The sequence below is a fragment of the Rhinolophus sinicus genome, chromosome 4 (assembly GCF_057876585.1).
Source record: "Rhinolophus sinicus isolate RSI-liver-muscle chromosome 4, RSI-T2T, whole genome shotgun sequence".
NCBI lineage: Eukaryota > Metazoa > Chordata > Mammalia > Chiroptera > Rhinolophidae > Rhinolophus > Rhinolophus sinicus.
In genome coordinates, this window is record NC_142504.1 from 12162498 (window position 1) to 12174492 (window position 11995).

The 11995-nt window shown below is 36.0% G+C and overlaps 1 protein-coding gene across 5 annotated transcripts in view; it reads right to left on the bottom strand.

The window, feature by feature from the left end:
• Positions 1–11995, bottom strand: part of ZNRF2 (zinc and ring finger 2) — a 79200-nt gene that overhangs the window by 66033 nt on the left and 1172 nt on the right. The gene's annotated exons all lie outside the window — the stretch shown is intronic.

An 11995-nucleotide genomic window follows, 5' to 3' on the forward strand; every position in this document is an offset into this window, starting at 1 on the left:
ACTCCTCAAGGACCTACTGACTACACGCAAAGAACTTCTTTCTATAACTAGATGTGATTTTAACACTTCATTTACTGTGAATAAAAATAACAGACAACTCTACTTTGAATTGTTTGAGACGACACCAGATGACCATTGTTAGTTTTTTTAAATTCTACCAGGACGCTCATTTTTATTGTTTCATGGAAGATTTGAAAAATAATCATTTAACAATTTTTTTAGATAAAGAATTCTTTATAACTTTCTGTTAGGTACAAGAGCTAATAGTTAATTAAAGTTTATTTAAAATATTTCTTTTTACAGTTTGATCTCAATCATTGTTCTTTACTCCTATTTATAATCATTATATAACCAAAACCACTGCATTTTCCTTAAACAATAAGGATACTCAAGAGTTATCACAGTGTGGTAGGCAGAGTAATAGCCCTTGAAGATGTCTACGACCTAATTTAATCCTTGGAAGTGTATTAGGTGACATGCCATTACATGGCAAAGTAGAATTAAGGTTGCAGATAGAATTAAGGTTGTTAATCACTGATCTTAAAATAGGGAGATTATCCTAGATTATCTGGGTAGGCCTAACTTAATCACAAGGCTCTGTAAAAAATGGGGAAGAGTGAGGCAGAAGAGTCAAAACCAAAGAGATGGCAGTTTGAGAAAGACCTGGCCCAACGCCACGCTCACTTTGAAGATGGACAAGGAGTTATAATGAGCCAAGAAATGCACGTGGTCTCTAGAAGCTGGAAAAGGCAAGGAAATAGGTTCTGCCTTAGAGCCTCCAGGAGCAGCCGACCAAAACTTTGATTTTAGCCCAGTGAGACCTATTTTGTACCTCTGACTTCCATAACTGTAAGAAAATAAATCTGTAAGTACATATTTATTAAAATGTTTATTACAACATTGGAAAAGTAGACAAGCATAAACATCCTAAATGCTTACCAACAGAAGAATGGTCAAACTACAGTATGTGCATATTGTGGAAATTAAGTACTAAGCCATTAGCAAGAAGAATTACATTTATATGTCCTTCTACATAAAAACCTTTCAAATGTTAAAGAGAAAAATGCAGGTTTTAGAAGAATATAGTATGACCACATTCTTGATAGTAACAGGCTCCATCGCAAAATCACATACAAAATGAAACTGTTTTTCTCTGTACTTATAAGTATGTAAATGATTTTATTAAAAAGTTAGGAAGTATACATCTGGGGAGAGAATGAGATCACCAGAGAAGAATTCAAAGTGACTTTCATTTTATCAGAATTGTCTACATTTCATAGAAATTGATTCATGTTTCTTCTACAATTAAAAAACACACACATGACTTGCAGTTAAAGACGACTGCTTGATCAAATTTATCCGTCTCTACTCAGTCCAAACATCTTACTGTGTTTCCCCGAAAATAAGACCTAGCTGGACCACCAGCTCTAATGCGTCTTTTGGAGCAAAAATTAATATAAGACCCGGTATTATATTACATTTTGTTATGTTACATTATGTTATATTATATAAGACCCAGTGTTATGTAATATATATATATATATATATAATATATATATATATATATATATATATATATACATATATATATATAATAGATAATAATATATTAAAATAAGACTGGGTCTTATATTAATTTTTGCTCCAAAAAAACACATTAGAGCTGATGGTCAGGCTAGATCTTATTTTTGGGGAAACACGGTGCTAAAATCATAAAAATGTATTTTTAAAGGGAATGAGCCTATAAAAGGACAGAGAAAATGGGGAGTGGGAAGCACTACCATTAGACTATTCAAAGAAAACAAATGATTAGAACTTTAACTGCAGAACTAGGAAAGAAAGCAGAGAAGAATTACAACCTGATGTACACCAGGCACACAAAAGAGGCCTAAAAAGAGAACTACTCACTGCAAGTCTGCGTAAGAACAGGCACAGCTCCCAGCTGTCTTCCCTGACTTCGGAGCGACCAGCCACTGTTCCTGCCCAACCCCGGCATCGGAGGTTTGTTATTTGGAGAGGGCCGTTTCTGCACTTGGAACAACAGAAACAGCCAAAGGCAGACGTACTTATTGATATCGAATATGAAGATGAAATGAAAGTACCACATTGAGTGTTAAGACTCCCAACTTTCTTCTCACTCTGCCCCAAGAACACTGGTATAAAAAAAGTATATCCTCCAGGCAAGAAAAGAGAAAACCCATTCAGGAAAATATGACCAGCCCCAGAAAAAAGACAGTAATTTAATATTCCTAAGAAAAGGGCCTACAGAGATGACCCTACATGCAGAGAGAGCTTCCAATCAGCTTTTTTTGTGTTTCACTTATTTGAAGTATGAGTAACCAATCAAAGATCACCAAATATTTGAAGAAAGAACCTAACAAAAGACTGAAACCAAACAAAGAGAAAAAGCAACTGGGAAGAAATTGAGTAATAAGGGGGAGGAGTGAAGCATATTTATACACACATATGCACTCCTAAGCACTTATCATTAATATTCTTAGAAAAAAACATTATGCTCACAAAGAGAACAGAGTGTATGAAAAAAATCCAAAGTAAAAAATATTATTAATCTCTTGAAGATTAGAAAAGATTAGAGAAATAAAAATCAATTAAAGAGTTAAAAGATAAAGTTGGGGGAAATCCCCCCAAAAAGAAGAAAAAGCAAAGAGATTTTAAAAAGAAAAAGAAAAAGAGGAGGAGGAAGAGGAGGAAAAAAGACAAAGCAAAGGATTGCTACAGGTGTCCAATGCTGAAATAATGAGAAGAGAAAATAATTCAAAAGCCACCCAAACATGTAGTGCAATGGATGGACACAGATCACATAATAATGAAATTTTATAACACCAGGATAAAAGAAGATCCTAAAAGCTTGGGGTGGAGGTGGAAGAGATATTTCTTAGAAAGGATCAAAAACCAGAATGATATCAGTGTATTAGAGCAACACCAGAAGCCAGAAAGCAACAGAGTAACACATTTAAAATCCTGAGGGAAAATAAGTTCCAACCTAGAATTCTCTAGCAAGCCAAACTATCCAGAGTGAAGGCAGAAATAAAATATTTTCTTTCTGATGTTGAAATCTCAATGTCTTTTACTTCACACGTATTCTTTCTCAGTAAAACATAGGAGATTGTGTTCCACTAAACACAATGAAATATATCAAGAAAGAAAAGACATGAGACCAAGAAACTAGAGGCAAATGGGACCCCAGGATGACAATGAACAGACACCTCACCAAACAGCTAATTCAGAATGGAGTTGGTCACAAGGCCCCAGGAGAGACTTTAACATGAAGATGAAATTCACAGAATATGTAAATTTATGAACTGGAAGGAGAGTTATACATCTGTAGGAGGGTTTAGGGACTACACACAAAATTAAACAAAGTTTTTAAAATTCACAAAATTGTGCCAGAAAAGAAAAACACCAAATGTGCAGGGGATGCTAAAGTAGTAAAATAAAGCTAATTAGGTTCCATACACTTTACAACTAAGATACAGAATAAATATCATTTAAACTACAACTTCACATAGTTCATGTAACTTCTGATTCTCGTCTCCAAAGAGCCAATTACCCTCCAGACTTCTTTATGAGACTCAAATGAGTTAACGCTTGTGAAATCACTTTCCTAATCCATAAATTACTATATAAAAGTAATGGTATTAGTTCAACATTTATGGATACTAAAAGTGGTCTATAATATTAGTCTTCATTTGCTTTTTCTCCCTTTTTTTAAAGAAACTAATGACATTCCTCTGACGAACTCTGCATATGGCAAGATGGTGGAAGGAGTGGACGATGCTGGAGTTATTAAGGAATTGAGATTTCGAGGTGACCTGATGTGCTGTTTTTGAAGACGTGCTATGATAGAAATCTGGAGAACTCCAAATCAAGACCTTAGAGCTCTCAGACTAGAGGATGCCGAAGCACCAACAAAGTAGTGAATTGCGTTATCAAACGTCTTAGTCATAATAACTATCAAAATGCTAAGTTTTTCTGATTCTGAAAACCTTCTGCCCTGAAGAATCAGCACACACTTAACGAAGACTGACTTGCCTTAACTTCTCAACAACCATCTCCCCAAATATTTCCAACTACCCAAAACATATGCAGATTAAAAATATTTTGTAGCACATTCAAATGGTTCTAAAAGAAGAGCTATTAAGCACTGCATAATTTTGTTTCTAAGACAATTTTATAATTGTCCCCATTTGTATAGTCCACGTTATATTCTTTGGTTCACAATTCAGTTTATATACATTTACTTTATGCTAATAAAACATGACATACATTTCATCCTGGTGCAGTAAGTTTTATATATGATTTAAATAAACAATAATTTGGTGCTCAATAACCTTGTTACCAAATACATTTTGAAGAACACTGATTATTTACAGTTTTTGTCATGTGACTAGCACACTAAACGTACTATAAAGCTTAATTCAAATATTCAGGGCAGACTCTTAGAAATAAAAGATGTATTATAAAAACAGTAATAAAAACTAAAACTAAAATTTTGGATTACTTTTGCAAAATCTGTGAAGTTGAGAAGTGTAAAGTACTTGGTCTTCCTGAAGTGGGTGAGAATGGGGAATATGAGTCTTGAATGTCTTCATTTTTGACAGACAGGTTCAAATGAAAACTAGAAAGATGTAATGTACCTTATGTCACAATACCAGAAAACAAGTATCCTGATCTTAGAGGTGAGAAAGCTAAGGAATAGAGAGCTTCAGGAACTTGCTTCAGGGCGCACGGCATCCACGAATGCCTGGCTGAAGACCCAAGCTCCTCCCCCACACGGACAATGCCGCCTGCACATGGCAGGCACGCCACGTCCTCCATGGCAGTGACGGGTGTGTGGAGAGGCACACAACTTCAGTTGGGGTAAGGAGGTGGAGCACAGTACTTCCTTCAAGCCTCAGACCACAGGTGGATGGAAGTAACAGTCAGCCCGCAAGCCTGCAGCTGAAAGGAGGCCTATACTCAACAGAAGACAAAACTAGAAAAGCGAAAGGAGGCCCGGGGGTGCGGGTGGGGGTGCGCACACACACAGTCGCTACGTTTCAGCTCCAGGGACCCTGGTTCCTCCACTTGTTCCTTCAAGTCTGTGAGCTACCCTAGGATCCCTTCGAATAATTTGAGGTGCCAAATAAAATGTATACACATCTAAAGAGATGTTATCTTAAAATGTGTATGCATCCTCTATATATTGTTTGTCCCCTTTATGCTATTTTAAGCTGTGGTCCTATCATTTGCAACTGAAAGTCTTAAGATTCTCTGACCACAATACAATATTTTTAGTAAACACTGGAAATAACAAAAAGGATAGCAAGAACAACCATGATTTTTCCACCTAAAATTGTTAAAGCCACACTTAAAAGTGAAAAATAAATGAACCAAGAAGCTAGGAGAAAGAACAAAATTAATTTTACAAATGAGAAGGAAACTAAGAGATGAGAGCAGAGCTAGTGAAATAAAAATCAATAATAAAAACAGTAAAATTTATTGTTTAAAACAAGAGCTGGGGTTGGCCAGATGGCTCAGCTGGTTAGACCATGTGCTCTCTCAACCACAAGGTTGCTGGTTTGACTCCTGCAAAGGATGGTGCCCCCTGCAACTAGCAACGGGCAACTGGACCTGGAGCTGAGCTGTGCCCTCCACAACTAAGATTGAAGGACAACGACTTGACTTGGAGCAGATGGGTCCTGGGGAAAAACCACACTGTTCCCCAATAAAGTCCTGTTCCCCTTCCCCAATAAAAAAAATCTTAAAAAAAAAACACACACAAGAGCTGGCTCCTTGAAACAAATTACATGTAATAACCCATTATGTATATATGGTTTCTTTGTTCTTTTGTTTCTCAGCTCATGGTTTCTTTGTTCTTTTATTTCTCAGCTCACACGTATACAAATAAGATAAAATAATGAACTATCACAGACTAGTCACAATTCAAACAAAAATTAGGATATACAAGATGGTCAGAATGTATTAAATTCAAATGATGGAATGAACTTATTCTTTGACATACTAAATTTCTTGATTATAAAAAAAAAAAAGAGCCCTGATTAGAATAATGATTCTGCCAGACATGAAAGCAGAGACATGTGTCTTACTTCTCTACTCTCTGTCCTCTGGACAGTGCGTGGCAAAGTAGGTCCTCATTAAATATTTACGGAGTGAATTTTGGAATACTGGGCAGTCATTTAAAAAAATCATATTATAAAGAAATTTAATGTGATGGAAGAAAATGATGAAGTGGGAAGAAATCACAAGGGAAATCAGAAGATATTTTTAACCGAATGTTAACAAAAATAGTTCAAAATTTGTAGAATTCAGCTATAGCAATTCTTAGAAGGAAATCTGTAGTTTTAAAATCTTACATTAGAACATCAGAGATTTAAAATCAAAAGAATATATTGAATGAATGTCTCAAATCTAACACAAACATCAACATTTTATTCTAGTTATTTCTGGTGGTAAGATTACAAGTAATTTTCTATTTTTTATAAGTGCTGTTTTGTGTTTTAGTTTTCACTAATAAACACATATTTTTATAATAAAAAACATTTTAAACAACTTCTTTTCCTTGTGGTTCAATTCTAATTACCAGCCTCTTATTCTGCCTGTCTCTTAAAGTTCTTGTTCCCCAACATTTCACATGGTTGCTCCTCTATTTATATCCCTCCCTTCATAATTTTATCCACTTTTTGGCTTCATTTATAATCTGCAAATTGATGATTTCTCCATTTTGAGTAATGTCCTAACTTAGAGATTCATTATTTCCAACTGCTTGAAGGATCCTCCTAGATGAAATCCTATAGCCACTCAAAGTTTAACAGCCCTACAAGAAGTCATGAACTTGTTCTTTCCTTCTTTATTTTTAATACTGGTTAATGTCATCACTACAGGTTTGCAATCTTATCAATTCTACCTTAGAAATCTCAATCAAACTCTACTTTTCCTCTCCTTCACCAATGCCATGATTTCAATTTAGGCATCTACCAACTATATTCTCAGCGAGTCCTAGCTTCTCTTCCTGCTACCACTCTCCACCCCTAAGAGCAATTTAATCGTGATTCGGGGTACTGTGTAGGGCTTTGAAGGCTGAGCACTGCGCTACTCAGGAAGGGTGTCATCCACACAAACTACGATTGCAATGGTGCCCTCTGGCCTGACCAGGATGCTTATCCTGGCTTTGAAACTTGGTTAGGTGAAACAAACTTACAGCATTATAAAATCCTTCAACTACAGGTCTGGCTTCACGTTCCCATCATTCCTCCTTGCGCCCCTGCAATCCAGTGACATTTAATTTTAAGTACACTCGGTCAAAATCCAAGGCTTTTGTGGGTGCTTCTTTTAGTCTGTAGTGTCCTCACATAAAACTTCTAAATCCTTCAAAACACAGTTCAAATGTTACTTTCCTCTGTGAAGTATTCTTTGACTGCCCTAGACAGTGATACCTTACAAAGTAGTGTTAACAGTCCTATTACAGCACTTGTCACAGAGCATGACAATCCCAAATCCAACTGAGTGCTGAGCAGGAGCAGAAAGCAGCCCCACGTTTGTACCCCGAACGACACAATGCCCAGCCCCAGAAGGGGCTCAATTCATTTTACTAAAGCAACACTCACCACATAAAACTTTTTCAAAGTAAATAAGAAATGAGTTTAAAGTTAGAACAGTTGCATGTTTAGCTAACAACCTAAGTCAATAACCAATATGGTCGACTGAGTTTGGATTGGCCACACATGATCCCTGCCTCCTGATGTGTGAGCAGGACACGTGACTTGCTTCTCACCAATGGGATGCAGCAAAGACGAGGGGCTCTCCGAACATGTGATCACCTGCACATATTTACATAAGAGCACAGCACCAGCCCATCCTGCTTGACTCTCCTTTGCTGGCTGTGAAGACACAAGTGCCACGAGCTTAACAACCACGAGGAAATGAATTCTACCAACAACCTGTGAGCGGGAGGGAGGGAGCGAGCTTGGGAGCAGACCCTATCCCAGTTAATTCTCTAGATAACCTAGTTCTGCCAACACCTTGCTACAGCCTTGCAGAGAACCCAGACTCCTGACTAAAGGAAACTGTGGGATAATAAATGTGATTTATTTATAATAAATAAATTTAGGCAGCTAAGTTTGTAGTAATTTGTTAATAGGCAGCATAAAAAATTAATATAATCAGATTCTAAGGTATTTCTGAACCCTCTGTTCACACAAAGGGCATGTTTTCCCCAATTTCTAAACACTTAAATAAGTATTGAACAAACTTACTTCATTAGTTAATACCAGTCAAGTACATGCAAAATCAAAACATTATAAAGTACTTTGCTACATAAAACAGTTCCTATACATCTTTTAACCCACCGGCTAATATACCTAATTGTACATATACCCAGTATATGAAATAAGTCTAACATTAAGGCAATTCTCCTATAAACACAAGATAAATAAATATGAAAAAAGCTGGTATCTAATCAATGGTATCGGTAACCAGAAATAAATAAGAACCTACTGACTGGTCAGCAGGCGAAACCATCAAATTGGAGGAGGCTGGCGGAGTTGCTGGAGACACTGTCAGTACAACAGCTCTTCCCAGCAAAGCATCAGAAGTGCTCCGCTCAGGCAGCTCTCCTATCCGATCACCCTCAGTGCAACACAAACCACCCCGCCCTGCAGCTCTCCATCCACCTCCACCTCGCAGTCAAGAGAACTTTCAAAATATTCCCGAAGCAGAAGCTTCTGTGAGTACACACTTGAGCACAACACAGGGCATCTCCTCTAGTGTTTAAAGGACGAAGGCTGCAAGTGAGAAACATTCACCACCAGACTCCTGGTTTTGGTGAGTGACAGAGGTGGCGCTTAGAAGTGTCCTTTTCTTCTCTCTCACCCCATAAGTCTTCAGTTGAATAAAAGAACATTCAGGAATAGGAAGTAGATGAATCACAATATCCCAAATTCAGACATTTTGGCACTAGATACTGGTAAAGAGGTAGTAACAGAACAATAACAGTTAGCTAATGGAGATAATCTCTCATCCTAAAACCCCACGTTTAGAAGATTAAGAGAAACAAATCTGTCTAGAAATACAGATTTAACATACTCAGTTCTAAGAGCTAATCCACACTCCTTCAACATAAGGAAGCACATTTCTTAAGCAATAGGAGGCACTGAATTACAACCAGCCTACTGAAATACTCATGGGCACACCACACCCAAACAAACCCAAGCCAAAAGCAACCCAACCAGTTAATGGTCTAGGTTAATTCATTTCACTTTCAGACTCATGGATATTTTGTAAGAGATGTCCACATAATTTCTCTAGAAATCATCTCCATTCGCTAGTATATTTTTATAGTCCAATTTACCTCCTCCATTCTTGCTGGATCATTAAAGACTGGATCATTACCACAGATAATAATTGCTTTTATGAACATTAGCAACTTGACAGTGGAAAAAACGTAGACATAAAATAAAGCCAAAAAAATCCTAAGATACTACCAAGGCCCTCAATTATTAGACTATACCCTAAGGACCAGTTTTAAAACAAAGGTGATAGACAAGAAAAGGCTTTTGTTCAGTTTAATAGTATTAGACTCAGGAGTCTGAAAAGAATAACAAAAACATGAAACACCTACTTCATCTACAAACTCCTGTATGCATTAGAATCATATTCTGGTATCTACCAACTCAGTCCTAGGAAATTCTAGGAAATTCTTGTAAACTATCTGCATATAAGCACTCCTCTACTGGTTCTCTCTAGAGAGAATTAGATAAGAGTGCACACAGCCAAAATATATGTCTAAAAAAATATATGTCTAAAAGAGAGCAAAACAAATTCACACAGAAAACCTCATTCAATTTGGTAATTTACTATGATGGAACCAGTAACAGTTCAACTTGCTAGACTCCTAAACTAAATAAATAAAAAAAAGTGGTACTGCTTTAGGTTTTCCTTTTCTATAAATTACATGACACCCCAGGAGAAAAATGGTAATTTTGAATCTTATTAGAACCATACTTTTTTATTAGGAGATATGATTAATATTATAGAAATGTCAAAATAACAGTATTACAAAATTACAGTTAAGAACTTTCCACTAATTCAGAAATATTCCTTTTCTCATTATTCAGATAGAGTTGCTTAATATGTGCTTAAAAATTTGTACAATTTGTAACTGAATAAACATTAATACTATAATACATACTAAAAATTAAATCAATGTGAAGTATAATCAAGTCTAATTTTAAAAATAAGATTCATCATCTGTCTCCCTAAATCTCAGGATAAGAAACATGCTTCTATTAAGTTTCCCTGATAAACCCATCCACTGAAATCGGTAAAAATCTCATTAAAGCAAATGCCACTAGAAAGTTGTTTTTACATGTGTATTTCATCTTTCTGTCTCAACTAGGATTTAAGGTATGATCACCATGATCTGTTCTCATCATGTAACAGGAACAGGTAATTTCTCTGATCCCCTTCCAGCCTTTTCTCCTGGGGTTCCTCATCTGACCCACTGAACACACCTTATTTGAGTAACTGTTTCTTAAACTTTGCAAGAATGATCCCTAACTAGAATCATTTTAAATGCACAGGCGGAAAACATTAATTGCATACAATAGATGTCTTAGGACATTAGGGCTCATTCTCTAGAGACAGGGTTTAAGAAAGGCTGCCCCAACTTCCTCAATCTCACTGTGCTGCTACTAGGCCCCAATCATCCTAACCCCAAAAGTACTAAAAGAACTAAGTGCACAAATCTGGAAACTTAGATAAGAGATAAATGCTTTAGGTCTCTCACTTTCAGCAACTAGGTCTTTTTCATTTGCTAATTTACTATGAATTAATAGCATGGGTATCAGCTATTTGCCCCCTGCTCTGAATGGAATGTACGAAAATAAACCCATATAGATATACTGACTCTGTTAAAGGATATCAGCCCTTAAAAAAAAATGAATAAAGACAATAATGAGTCGCTGAGGAAATAAGAACTATTAATTTGGCAAGCCTTTTCCTATTTCCTCTTTAGCAAGCTTTTAAATACACATCTTTTGATGATCATAACTGCTAAATGCAAATTCACTTTAAAAAGACAAATATTTTTTAAAACCAGCTTATCTTTTATTTATTGCACCAATCTCCCATTCTCAAGAAAATGTCCTTTGTTATTACTGCTCGATGGGGTGACTACACTACTCTCAACTATACTAATTATGATCAAATCACAGTAAGGACAACACTAGTTCTTCTCAAAAACAAAAAGTTTCTTAAATGGCCCAATTTTAGGAAACAATATATTTATGTAGCAAAAATGACTTTATAACAAGAATTATAGTTATTCTATATTGAATGTGCAAAGCAGTATTAAAAAGATGAAAAAAACTAAACGTGACATTCTCATTTTTTATTTATGCTAATGTGAAGGCTGATAGCACAGAACATCAGAACAGATAAATTACATTATTGAACATTCCACTTTACTAACTTCCTACTCAAATTTCTCACATTTATAAACATGAGTAAAGGGGGCGCAAAAATGGAGGGGATGGTGTGTGCACTGTTCATCTGTGTTCAATTGTGAAATATAATATCACAACACATAATACAATGATATGGGAATGTGTATATTCTACAGCATCTCTAACCAGATGTAATATCTATTTCTTTTCATGAACTGGGAAGGGAGGCAGGGTGTCTTGATTCATTTATTAGTAATTGTTCTGCGGTAGAAGAGATCACCTTAAAATATAATTGAAGAGGTCGGATTAATTTTCTTCAGTTCAAATGCACCCTCCCTCCTGATTCTACACAAAAACACATCATTTTGCTATTAAAACTTTCCATTTCTCACAAGTGACTTTTCCTGAACTCAAGTCAAAAGCACCTAGGCTTTTACCACATGTTGTAGGCAGAGTTGTGGTAATTACTAGTTTCTGTCCTTAAGACATTTTTCAATTTTTTAAGCGCCGTCCAAACTAAGCAGGACTCA